The following is an 11,812-nucleotide window of genomic DNA, read 5'->3' as shown; positions in this document are numbered from 1 at the left end:
CGTGTCACTCTGTCGAGGTAGAGCTGCATCTCATCCCAGTGAGACCCTCATTTGGACATTATGTCAGGTACAGTGTTAAGGAAACAGAGAATGTGCTAGAGATGTGCTTCCTCCAAGGGCTAAGTGGGAATCCGGACTGAAAAGTGTTGGTATGGGCATGTGGTTTCTGGTAGCAGTGAGACAATGAATACATTTGAGGAACTGATACAGGCCACATGCATGAGTCTAGGGCTTTTTTAGATTTAAGAACACTACAGGACAGCAGGTACTTGCATGACGAGAGGTGGTAATACAATAAGGGTAATATAAGGGTTACAAAGTAATTACCAGATATATTTATTTGCACATATGATTGGTTAATGCTAATGCTTTTGGCAAAAGTTGAGCAGGTGTAACTTTGTTTTTATTGCAGGATCCTCTGCATCGCCCCCCTGCTGCATCAACAGAGTGGCTACATTCATATAAACGAGGTATAGCGCAGTTGTTTTTTTCTGTACACAGATAAAAGAGCCCTGACATTGCCCTTCTGATCTATATACCACTCCACTGGCCAAAACTCAGCATGTTCCCTTGTTGAGGTTCAAAGTGAAGCAGAATCTTCTGAACTCTGCTGACAGTTCAGGGAGGTTGAGACACGAAAAAGTGAGCCACATCCTGCTGACCCACACATGAACCATCAACCTACCTCATCCCATCAGTAACAACTTGTACATTAGTCTGAGATGCAGGGTTGCTAGGTACATCCTGCATCTCTGACACATTAAAATCCTGGGGACTCACTATATCAAAAACCTAGTAACATCACTGCTTACAGGAAGAAGGCTGTTGGTTTGAAGCCTGCAGTTGGCCGATTATTTCTTCTGATATCTGCATGTTAATCGTGAAACAACAACTGTTTGCTGCATCCTGGGAGCCAACCAAGATTGGTTAAAGAAAAACAAAGAAGCCAAAGCATTTTTTCAGCAAGAACTTTGTCCAGCGCTGGCATAGCGCCTAAATGAAGTAAACTATATACTTGTACACAGTATGAGATACTGTGTAATTGCACCTTCTCCTGAAGGTGGCGAGGGCAGTTCCACAAAAAGTTGCATTGGCTCTAGCCTGCACAGGCAGATGAAGTCTTTGTTGCCTGTAGCGCGCTGAGTGAACTTCCAGCTGCTCAACCAAGACTTAAGACTTCTCTGCACTCTTGGAGAAGTTTGTCTCCACAAAAAATGAAAAGGCTGCATACATGCTCCGGAGGAACCATACTCTCTTAGTCTTGCATTCCCTCACATTAAGAAGTCAGAACTTTTTATGTACTGTGGAGAACGGAAAGTGCAGTTTCTGTGCACTAAAAGTTAAAAACTCAGAGAGTTCCAACTCACAGAGAGAGTTAAACTCAAAGACTCACTGCATGTATGAAAGGATTTCCTGCTGTTTGCTGGCGACTGTGTACAAGAAGTTTTGTTCCTTGATATTCTCACTTGAAAGAGTTTTTATAGCAGCAAGCAACACATACATCCCAGGCAACAGTGGATGTTGAGTTTATCTGTTAATTAGAGAAGATACAATCAGATCCCTAACCCTCACTCTTTCAGGATTATACAAAAGGAATATTAAGCTGAATTTATTGATAAGATTACATACACATATAGCATAATGTTTTAAGAAATTATTACATTAGTCCATCTATTTGTTTTTTAATATTTCAAGCTGAACCGTCTTACAAAACTGTACACTCATCAGAGCGCACCATTCAACTGCCCTTTGAATAAATAATTAAACATGGGAATGTATGAGAGTAAGGAAGCTTTCTTTTAATTAAAATTGCTGAAAGATTGTGTGGGCTGTTTTGTGCTGTATATTATTAAATAGGAGTACTTTTATTATACTTTTTACATAATTAAACAAACAGCAAACAAAACCAAATATGTGAGCAAATTAGTGCTTATGTGCAGTGATGACACACACTTTTTTGGAAGGTGTTGTTTGAATGCATGTAAAGCTACATTATGTTACCTTTTTATCTTAAAATAACTTCAAAATCATGTTGATGGTACAGTGTCTTGTAATAGAGTGAATGGTGTCTCTGTCTCAGCCTCTCCACCCCCCCATCACTTGTTTCTGCACTATGTAACTTCAGTGAGAGGGTAGGATCACAGTGTTACATACATGTTTATACACATATGATGTAATGAGTTTTTTTGTTATGACGTAATGAGTTTTGTTTGAAGTTAGCACCTACATTAGGTGGTGTTGCACTCAGAAACTGTGGGAGGCGCCAAATCACACAAAATGACAATTTCTACATTATGTTGCTTTCATGTGAAATGTATTACTGCATGGCAATGGCAGCACATTTTTATATTTAATATGTTAGTTTCTTGTCTGTATTGCTGTTGTGCCCACATCTTTACAGAGACCTGTTTCCACCACATCCTGGATGTTGCACTCAATGGGCATAACTGTGATTCGAGCGAAAAGAGCGTAGGACTCCAGCAGGATGAGGAGAGGTGGACTGTGTTTACATCAGTGATGCTTGGAGCTCAAAATTTGACAGCGTTTACTAGTGTCAAACTTTTAATCTCAAAAAATGTGAAAACTTTATCATCACCATCTTCACCCTGCTGTTTCTGTTCCCCTGGATGCAATTTTTTTCCTATAGGTCTAGATGTGTTCATGTATATACATAACTATATATGGTTTATGTTTGTGTCACATGATGGAACTAAAAACTTTAATTTTGTTATGCAACCCCGTGTTTTAAAATGACAAATACATGACCCTGATAACTTGACGAAAATACACTTTCTTGATTATCACAGACTACATGTAATACTTCCTGTGTATTCCTGAAAAAACATCTAGCTGTCCTTGATAATAACGAGGTTTCATATCAGGAAAGAATGTCTTTCCAATGATGTAGCATAGTTCAATTGGTATGTGTTGACATAAACAATTTTCTCTTAAATTGCAAACCAGAGAATCAATACTAAGCTGTCATTCCAAATTACAGTTCATGACAAGTACAGAGACTTTGAAGATTCATTAATGGTAATCTCTGCTATTACTGCCAAATGGGCTTTATATTACCGTGAAAAAATGGGATTTAATCATAAATTTCCCTGTCACATTCTCTAGCCATCCCAATTATGTCTGCATGGCTTTACCTCTCTTGAGCTGCAACCTTCCTGCTACAGTATGTTGCTTCAATGCACAGAGTAATTGACCCAAAACTGGTCGACTGACTGACAATATTCAGACATAGTCCTGTGCTTCAGCTATTGTAAAATTTTGTATTTAGCAGTGTGTGTTTTTCGTATTTGCAATTGTATCTTTAAGTGTGATGAAAGTATGATTGCAATTACTCCAATCCATGTATTGCGTTGATTTGCTGAGAAATTATTGCAAAAATGATCATTCTGACTTTGGCTCTGACACTGTGCATTATGGAATAACTCATTATGGATTGAATTCACTATATTCAGCAGGCTTCGACAAGCACAGACCAAACTGCCCTGGAGCATACCAAGAGCACATTTAACACCTATTCACTGCTCTTCTCATCCAGGATTCACATTCATTTTCTTTTATTTGGTATAGAGGAGAGCCAGAGAAAGGAAGAGACAGATGTGATGGCTACAGAATGTTCTCTTACTCTGCAACCCAATAAAGTGGCAGATACATTTAAAGAGTGGGATTGTCTGTGCATCTGTGTTGGGATTTGCTCACGACAGCCTTCATAGAATGAAGGAGGCTGTCACAATAGCTGTGTCACAACATTAAAGAATAGGTTGAAAACTTTTCAAGTTTATCTTAAAGGACAAAATGGAAATGAGCTCCTTTATCTACTCACTCCCGTGCCAATGTGAAGTTTCTTAGTCCACAAAAACGTTTTCTGGAGCTTTGCAGCATTCTCCTAAACAACTGAAGTGGATGGGGACTTGTTTAAGGTGTGAATACCAATCTGTACTATCTGGAGTCTGCTTGTGAGGAAGACCAATATCCAGTTGCCATATACAGAGTGTGGTACTCAAGCCCAGAGTGTGAAGTTTCCCAATCAGTTTAATGAGTGAGATTGTATTGAATGAAGTCAACAAACAATGTTCTGTTGTAGCTGATGTTTTTTTCAGACTGGACATGGCATCCTCTGTGGATCTGTTGGTTTTGAATGCATACTGGTGAGGGTCCAGGCTTGCAGGGTCTTTGATGTGCTGGAGAGCCAGTTTAACTAAAAACACTAAAAACAACTTACTGGACTGCACATCGAGATTATAAATATTGTCTTTTCAAATCAATTTAGGATCTTTGGGGTTTCCTTCAGACATTCATTATCCGCAGAAAAAGACTTGCTGATTCACCTGGTCAGAATTTTGTTTTGTTCATAGTAACAAGCTTTTCTCTGTGTTTGGTGCTAATAAGCTGCTAATGTCAGCATGCCAACACACTAAACTAAGATGATAACCATGGTAAACATCAAACCTGCTAAATTGCTGTTGCGAGCATGCTAGAATGCTGATTTTAGCATTTAGCTCATAGCAGTACTGTGCCCAAGTACAGCTTCACAGAGCTGCTAGCAGTGACACTGACAACAACACAAACAATGAGATGCTGTAGTCAGTCACCTACAGTGTGTACTGCATGTGTGTATGGCGGGGTGAGTATGCTCTGAGGGTACTGTCAAGGTCTACTTAAAGCAACATAAACACGATCTCATGGTGCGTGAGAGGCAAAAACAGCCTCCAGTCCTAATATCTGAGGCCGGGAACTCAAAACTGTGGAGCTGTGGCCTCAGATGCTCCAACCTCTATCTCATGAGTAATACACCACGAGCCTATTAAGAGGACAGAGACAAACAACAACCTGGGCCAGAACAGGCGTAGCCAGCACAACATCACAAAGATGTCTTTCTGTCATCCTCTTAGTGTAGACTGAAATTGGCTGCAGCTCCTCACATGACACTACATACTGTTTGGATAAAGAAACAGACAGAATAAATAAATGAACACAGTTAAGGGTGAAACTGCCTAAAGGATCACCTTGACATCTCAAAGGAAATGCCTCCTGCACCACACCTACAACCCTGTCTCACTTATTTATGTTGTAAGGCATTGTTTAGGTCTGTGTGTGTAAAGGGGGGAGGAATAAGACAGTGAACAGCATGAATTCTGTAATGGCTTTTTCCTCCATTTTGGCTTGTCGGGACTCATCATTCGCTTTCCTCCACTTGCCCTGACCCCTGATCTTGCCTTTCGCCCACCTCTCTTATTGTCACAATAGCAGATAGCTCACCAGCTGTCTTCTATTACTGTACAACAATCTTCAAATATATATTCATTTATTCTCCTAAATCACCTCTGTGATTCTGTTTTTCTCCTTTCGCCTTATCCTCCTGCTCTTCCTGCAGCTTCATCTGTCTGTCAAAAGTTTACCTTAGCCAACTCTACAAATCCATTAGAGCACCCAGATGAGAGAAAATGCAGCAAGGACATGTACTGCTGTTGTGACCCACAGCGCAGTGGCAGATCATTTTGCTCAGGAAATGATTTTCAAACTGTAGAGCATCGTTCCTAACATATACCTTCTTCTATTTTGATAACATGGGTCTTTAAGATAATGTCACTTGTGCTGAACAGAAGCCACACGTGACAACTGGAATATATGGAGGCAATTAAGGAAAACTGGTACACGTTAAAACTTTGTGTAAGAGTAACACAAGGGAACACACACAAACCCTTTTTGATTCAGCAATACCTCTTTTAAGAACCTATTCATCCAACAGTCACAAAGAAATCATAAAACAATAGACTTTGACCCCCACTGAGAATTAGGATTTAGTCATAAGCTCCTCTTTAAAGTTAGCAAACATTAGTTATTGCAAGCTACTCATACCTTAGAGGACAGCCTTTTCTCACTGCCAATGCGTCAGATATAGCAGACTGGTCATTGGCCCTACACTTTTGACTCTGATGCTGTAGTTACCCTTCTAAGTCCATGTCATGGGTGTTTGGAGTGGTTGGAGTCATACACTGGATTTTCCATCCAGAGACCAGGGTTTGCAGTCCTATTTGTGACCAAGAGTAAAGGTTGAATTGTTGTCGAAAAAATGTTATGTTATGTAAGTAAGTTAACGTACATAAATTAAGTAGCTTTCTAATAGAAGTGACATAATTACGCCAAGACGGTCCGGCACTATGCCTATATTACTGCTGATGCCACACCAATCCATTCCACTAAAATAAGACCCAGAGATACTTAAACTCCAGAACACTCCACCTTCACATCTTCCAGCTCCAATAAAAACTTATATGAGCGGAGATGCAATTCAAATGTTCCCAAACCTCCTCACCACGGCTAAGCCTTGAGATCCTGTCCATAATGTTACAAATAGGATCGAGAACAAGGGGCAACCCCGGCAGAGTTCAACACACAACGGAAACGTGTTTGAATCTGTGCAGAGAATACGGACACACCTCTATCTTGGGTTACATAGGGACCGGATAGCAATGGCCCCGGTACCCCATAGTCCATGGATGAGCAAACGCCCATGACCCCCCCAGCAAGCCCACAAGGGTAAAGAGCTGGTCCACTGTTCCATGGCCAAGATGGAACCCGCATTGCTCCTCCTGGATCTGAGGTTCGTTAAAGCCTCATTTCCAAGACTCTGAAGTAAACTTTCTCAGGGAGGTTGAGCAGTATCATACCAAAATAATTGGAGCACACCCTTTGGTCTGCTTTTTTTTTAAACTGGAACCACAACCAACCAACGATATTGTCCCCAGTACAGTATCTGTATTCATGTCTCTTCTAAAGTATTTTGTTGTAAAACTGGTTTGGCCTGAGGGTGTGTCTTGTGCAGAACAGACACTACCGAATGATCATAGAAATATCACAGGAATATTATAGGAATACAACAGGAAGCGGGCTTTCCCTCTTCTGTAACTACACATTCTGCTTGTCACCTTAATCATGACAGAGTAAATAGGTGGTATAGAACAGAGTATTTAGAATATATAGTTCAGAGATTATTATTGGTATAAGACAAAACTGACAGAAGAGCCGGACTGAGAGTAGAACTCTGTTCTAAAATCTGTCTGCTACTTCAGTACCATGGTCAGCGCCATGGATTTATCAATACACAGGTAGGCTGCTGATATTTCAGAGCCATGGTCGTGGTCATAGATTCTAAACCTCAGTCAGATAGAGGATCAATAAGTCGGGCAGACTAAACTACCAGGGGATGGAGAGGGGGGATGGCAGGTTAACATGAGGGATGTATTTTGGTCATTCTGTCAACAAACTGCCTACTGGGTACTCAGAGAAATAGGAAACACTATTTTTATGTAAGTGATAAGCTGTTACTCCTCTGTTTTGTTTGTTCTCTCTTATTAATATTGCTCATTTATTTGCTGGCAGTCCAATATAGTTTCTGAATACTGCCAAGTCAGCTTTAAACATTAATGCAGTCGGCAGCACAGGTATTGCTCGGATTATAGCTGACTGCTTTGTTTTGCTCCTTGCATTTTGCAGCATATTTGAACTACTAACATTCCAGCATAGGAAAAAAAAACAGCTGCTGAACAAATGTAACCTTCTTTATTACTGATCAATATGAGAGCGAACATGATGTTAGAAGTGTGAAATTGCAAACAGGGTTTTGAAACTGTTTCATTAGTCTGTTTCAATACTGTGGAATCTGAGATATCATTTATGAATCATCCACAGATGCTCCCTCACATGCCTATTATGCGTCTGACATGTGACATAACGGCACATCCTTTCAACATATATGCATTCTTTTCACGCATACATAATATGCATCTCGGTAGATAATGTGTGCAGGTGTCCTAATGGGTAAACAAACACAGCACTCTTTGTTTTTGTCACCTGCCTCAATCTCTCGGCCACTACCCTCCCACCCCCCCACACCAACATGCCAAGCGCCTTGTCTGCCCATCCATCACATGCAGGGAGGCAGATGATTGGCCGCCTTGGACTTCTCCTCATAACAACAGTCTCTGCATGGTAACTGTTACTGAGGAGAGAAAATTACCAAACCCACGAGATACATCCTGCTAAAAATAGCTGCCATCAAAAATCCCCGCTGCTTGTTACACCCTGTGTGTGTGCATGTGTATGAATTTTCGAGTGAGTGTGTGTGTGGGTGGGTGGGTGTGGGGGAGAAAAATGGAGAGCGAGACCGAGAGAGAGAGAGAGAGAGGGGTAAAACATGACAATGGGAATGATTGACTGACAGGCCGATTGACATGCTAAATGGCTGACTGATTGTATGATTGATTTACTTACCTCCTCCTGTCTTCACTAAGTAAGTAGCATAAATCAGCGCTGCAGCGAGGAGCAACACTTTAAAAGACTCTACCAGGCCTTTGGGTATTTTCGGCTCTTTCAAGACGGATAAAGTTACTGACACATTACCTTGACCCAAACGCATGATGGCAACTCAACATCAAAAATACATAGCCAAACCCAAGATGGGGGTGTGTGAAAAGGTGTGTGTGAGAGAGAGAGGGAACCCGGTGGCCATACTGATGTGTCTAGCAGGATGAACTCCTTTGATGTGCTCGTATTTACAGATATGACCCTGGGGCCAATATTGTATTTAGGTACCTGCAACCACGTTGAGCTGGGAGGAATTCTCGAATATAATATTTCTGTGTGCGCACGAACGTGTGTGTGTGCGTGCGAGCATGCTCGTGCACATCCACAGGTGTATTTGTCTGAGTCCAAACTCAACAGCCTGGCTTTAAGCTTTTCTTGCTTTCAGTGGCAGATAGTGTAGGTATTGGGCTCCAAAAGCCGGTTTACTGTTGTGGAAAATAACTTAGCAGTCCAGCTTTGAAGGGGCCAACATTCAGAAATTGGAAGGCATATGGTGCCTTCAGTTAGATTGTTATTTTAGCAGGTCATGCTATGCCGATAATCAGCATTTTGGATCACAATTGTAATTTGCCGCATTGCAGAGTGGCTTGATGAAGATAAACCGGAGGGGGGGGAGAATTGACCCGACGCTAAGGGAATGTGGGAGTGCAATGTAAGAATTGCAATTTATTACATCAGATTGAACTTGAAGATATAATACAGAGTGAGAGTTCAAGTTCAGTGTTTCCCTTTTTTTTAGCCCTCTTGAAGAAACATGGGGACAAATTGCCCTAGCAACAAACAAGCAAAGAAGGATCTCAATGCAAACAGATCGATGAAAGTTAGCGCTTCTTGGATGGAGGTCCATGGTGTCTGATTGTCCTGTTGGATCGAATTAATTCTTTACAGTCCAAGGAAGCCTTGAAAACTTCATCAAAATACCCTGCCAATAAAAATAGGCCTCTTCAAATGAAGTATGTCATACTAACAATTCCCCACTCCACTTTCCCTGAGTGCACACACAGGCAAACAAGCACAAACACATTTTGTCAGCACAATATCAATACATATTGGCATGCTGCTGTTGTGTCCTGCCATCCCCGCTATATTCCCTCCTCTCAGAAAAACTGCTGCATATTCTGCCAGCTGGAAGCCTTAGTGATTATTTAACTGCTCTGGGCTTAGCTTGGCAGCCCGCGAAGGGAGGATGAGGGAGGAGAGGAGACGAAAGAGGGAGGAGAAGAGAGGAATTAGCAAGGGATGAGGTGCTCAGGAGTACGCATGTGTGTGTGTCCGCGTGGATTTTTGTGTTTTGTGTGCATCGGCGTGTGTGCATATGTTTGTGGATGCTCTAGAAGCATTAATGTGCGAAAATTCACTAAGAGCATCCCTGAGCCGATTTTAGAGTGTCAGATCCGCTTCCCGGCCGTGTGCATGCAAGTTCTCCTTCAGTTGGGAATGCTGTGACAGTGAATCCGGCTGTATGGATCAGTCCCTAACATGCTGGATTCTTCTTCTTTTTTTTTTTCCTCCACCAGCTCCCAAATATGCTTTCCCCCTACCTCTCCAGTTCACACGTCCTCACCGATAATACCACAAATAATTAGCAGAGATGTTGTTGTACTGCACAGAGAGACGAGGAAGGAAACATAAACAAATCTTCTCAATACGCTGAGAATAGTAACAATTGAATTCCTCCAACGCTAGAATAACACATCATAATCCTCTAATTGATATCCAATTTCTGTGTGCTGGATACACTATTGATGTGTTCTCGCTCCAACACCATGAAGAATCCTCTAAAAGATATTTCAATGACTGGCGTGGTATATTGATCCAGAAACATGTTGCTAAAGCATACATACATAAACAGATTAGAATTTAGTCATTAGTGCAGTGAAACCATAAAAAGTAATGAACTAGCTACTGAAAACACATGTAGACAAGAAAAACTCAAAAAAGAATGAAGAGGAATTCTGTTTTTCAGTGCACGCATATAAAATAAGCCCTCCACGAAAGCACAATGACAAGCAGTAAGTCTCCTGCTAGTTCTGTCACATGAACAGCTTCACCAAGGAGAGCCTGAATTATTTCTGCTGTTGAAGGAGAAGGAAAGACTAGAAGTTGTGAGGTAAATAGGTCAAATTGTATTCAACTTTCTTTTCCAAATGCGTGGCATTCTAAAAGAAAATGGACTTCTGTCGCCTCTTCTTTGGACGCAACATTAATTTTTTCCCTCTCCATTCCGGTTTTTTTATGGTTAACCATTTAAATAGTCAATTTTTCATCAATAAGTGAATTTGCTGTCAGCATATGTCAGTGGACATTGTTTTTTATGGCTTAAAGATGGGAGTTGACACTTTGTTAAGCGACTGATACATGTTCACTCACAATTGGCTGTCATCATTTGGGGCCGTCCATCAGCTGCTCCCATCAGCCGGGCACATCTATCCAATAGCACGGAGACACACCTTCATCTTGCTACTGTCTTCTTAAATACAATTGTCTCTCTGCCTCTAGTTCATTCATGCTGCTGTTTTGCATGCGCCCTCCACTTCCCCATCATCGCTCAGTCTTTGAGATTCACCAGTTTCATATTCTCATCATCTGTCTCAGAAGAGTCATCAGCCACCGCCTCCACCGGTGTCTGGACTTCGATCACAAAATCTCCCTGTAGAGTCTAAGCGCCAAAGACTTTCCGACGAGACACATTACCACATATCATCTGCTGTAATAAACATTTTCTTTACTTCATTCACTAGTCTCTCCTGATTGAAATGAAGTCAGAGTCAAGTCCTACGTCAAAACCAACAAGTCCTGAGTCAAGTCCAAGTCATAAACTTTGAGTCCCATGTCCTAAACACGTCAGTAATTGTCTGTAGTGTGTATTGGCAAACACATCTCCTGCCTGCACAACATGACTGACTGCTGGTTGATTGATTCAAAGTATCTCCACTGTCAGGAAAATTAAGAGATGTGCAAAATAATGAAGTACATTTACTCAAGTGCTGTAAATAAACAATTTGAAGTGACTATTTCTGCTACTTCATACCTCTACTTAAATTCAGAAGGGAATATTGTACTTTTTACATGTACTTTATTACATTTATAGCTTATTAGTTAAGGGCTGCCCACACCAAGAGCTATCACTACAACAACAATGTGAGCATCCACACTGATGAACGATAACACTCCGTTACCAGTGTAGCAGAAGCACATGCTACGCGCTTCTCCTACACACAAAATGGTTTTTGATTACTTTCTGTATGTTGCACAGAGAAACAAACAAACAGGAAAAACTAGAAGGCAATGGCCCGTAGAAAATTCTTCAAAATTGAGAAAACAAGATTCCTCATGCTTGCCTTATTCAGCACGACAATTTATGCAAACTACTTACCTCCTCAAGAGTGTTTCGAACAATTTTTGCAACAATAATCTGAAATAGACAATG

This window comes from Pagrus major, chromosome 1, assembly GCF_040436345.1.
Source record: "Pagrus major chromosome 1, Pma_NU_1.0".
In the NCBI taxonomy this organism is placed as follows: Eukaryota; Metazoa; Chordata; class Actinopteri; order Spariformes; family Sparidae; genus Pagrus; species Pagrus major.
This window is presented reverse-complemented; position numbering follows the sequence as displayed.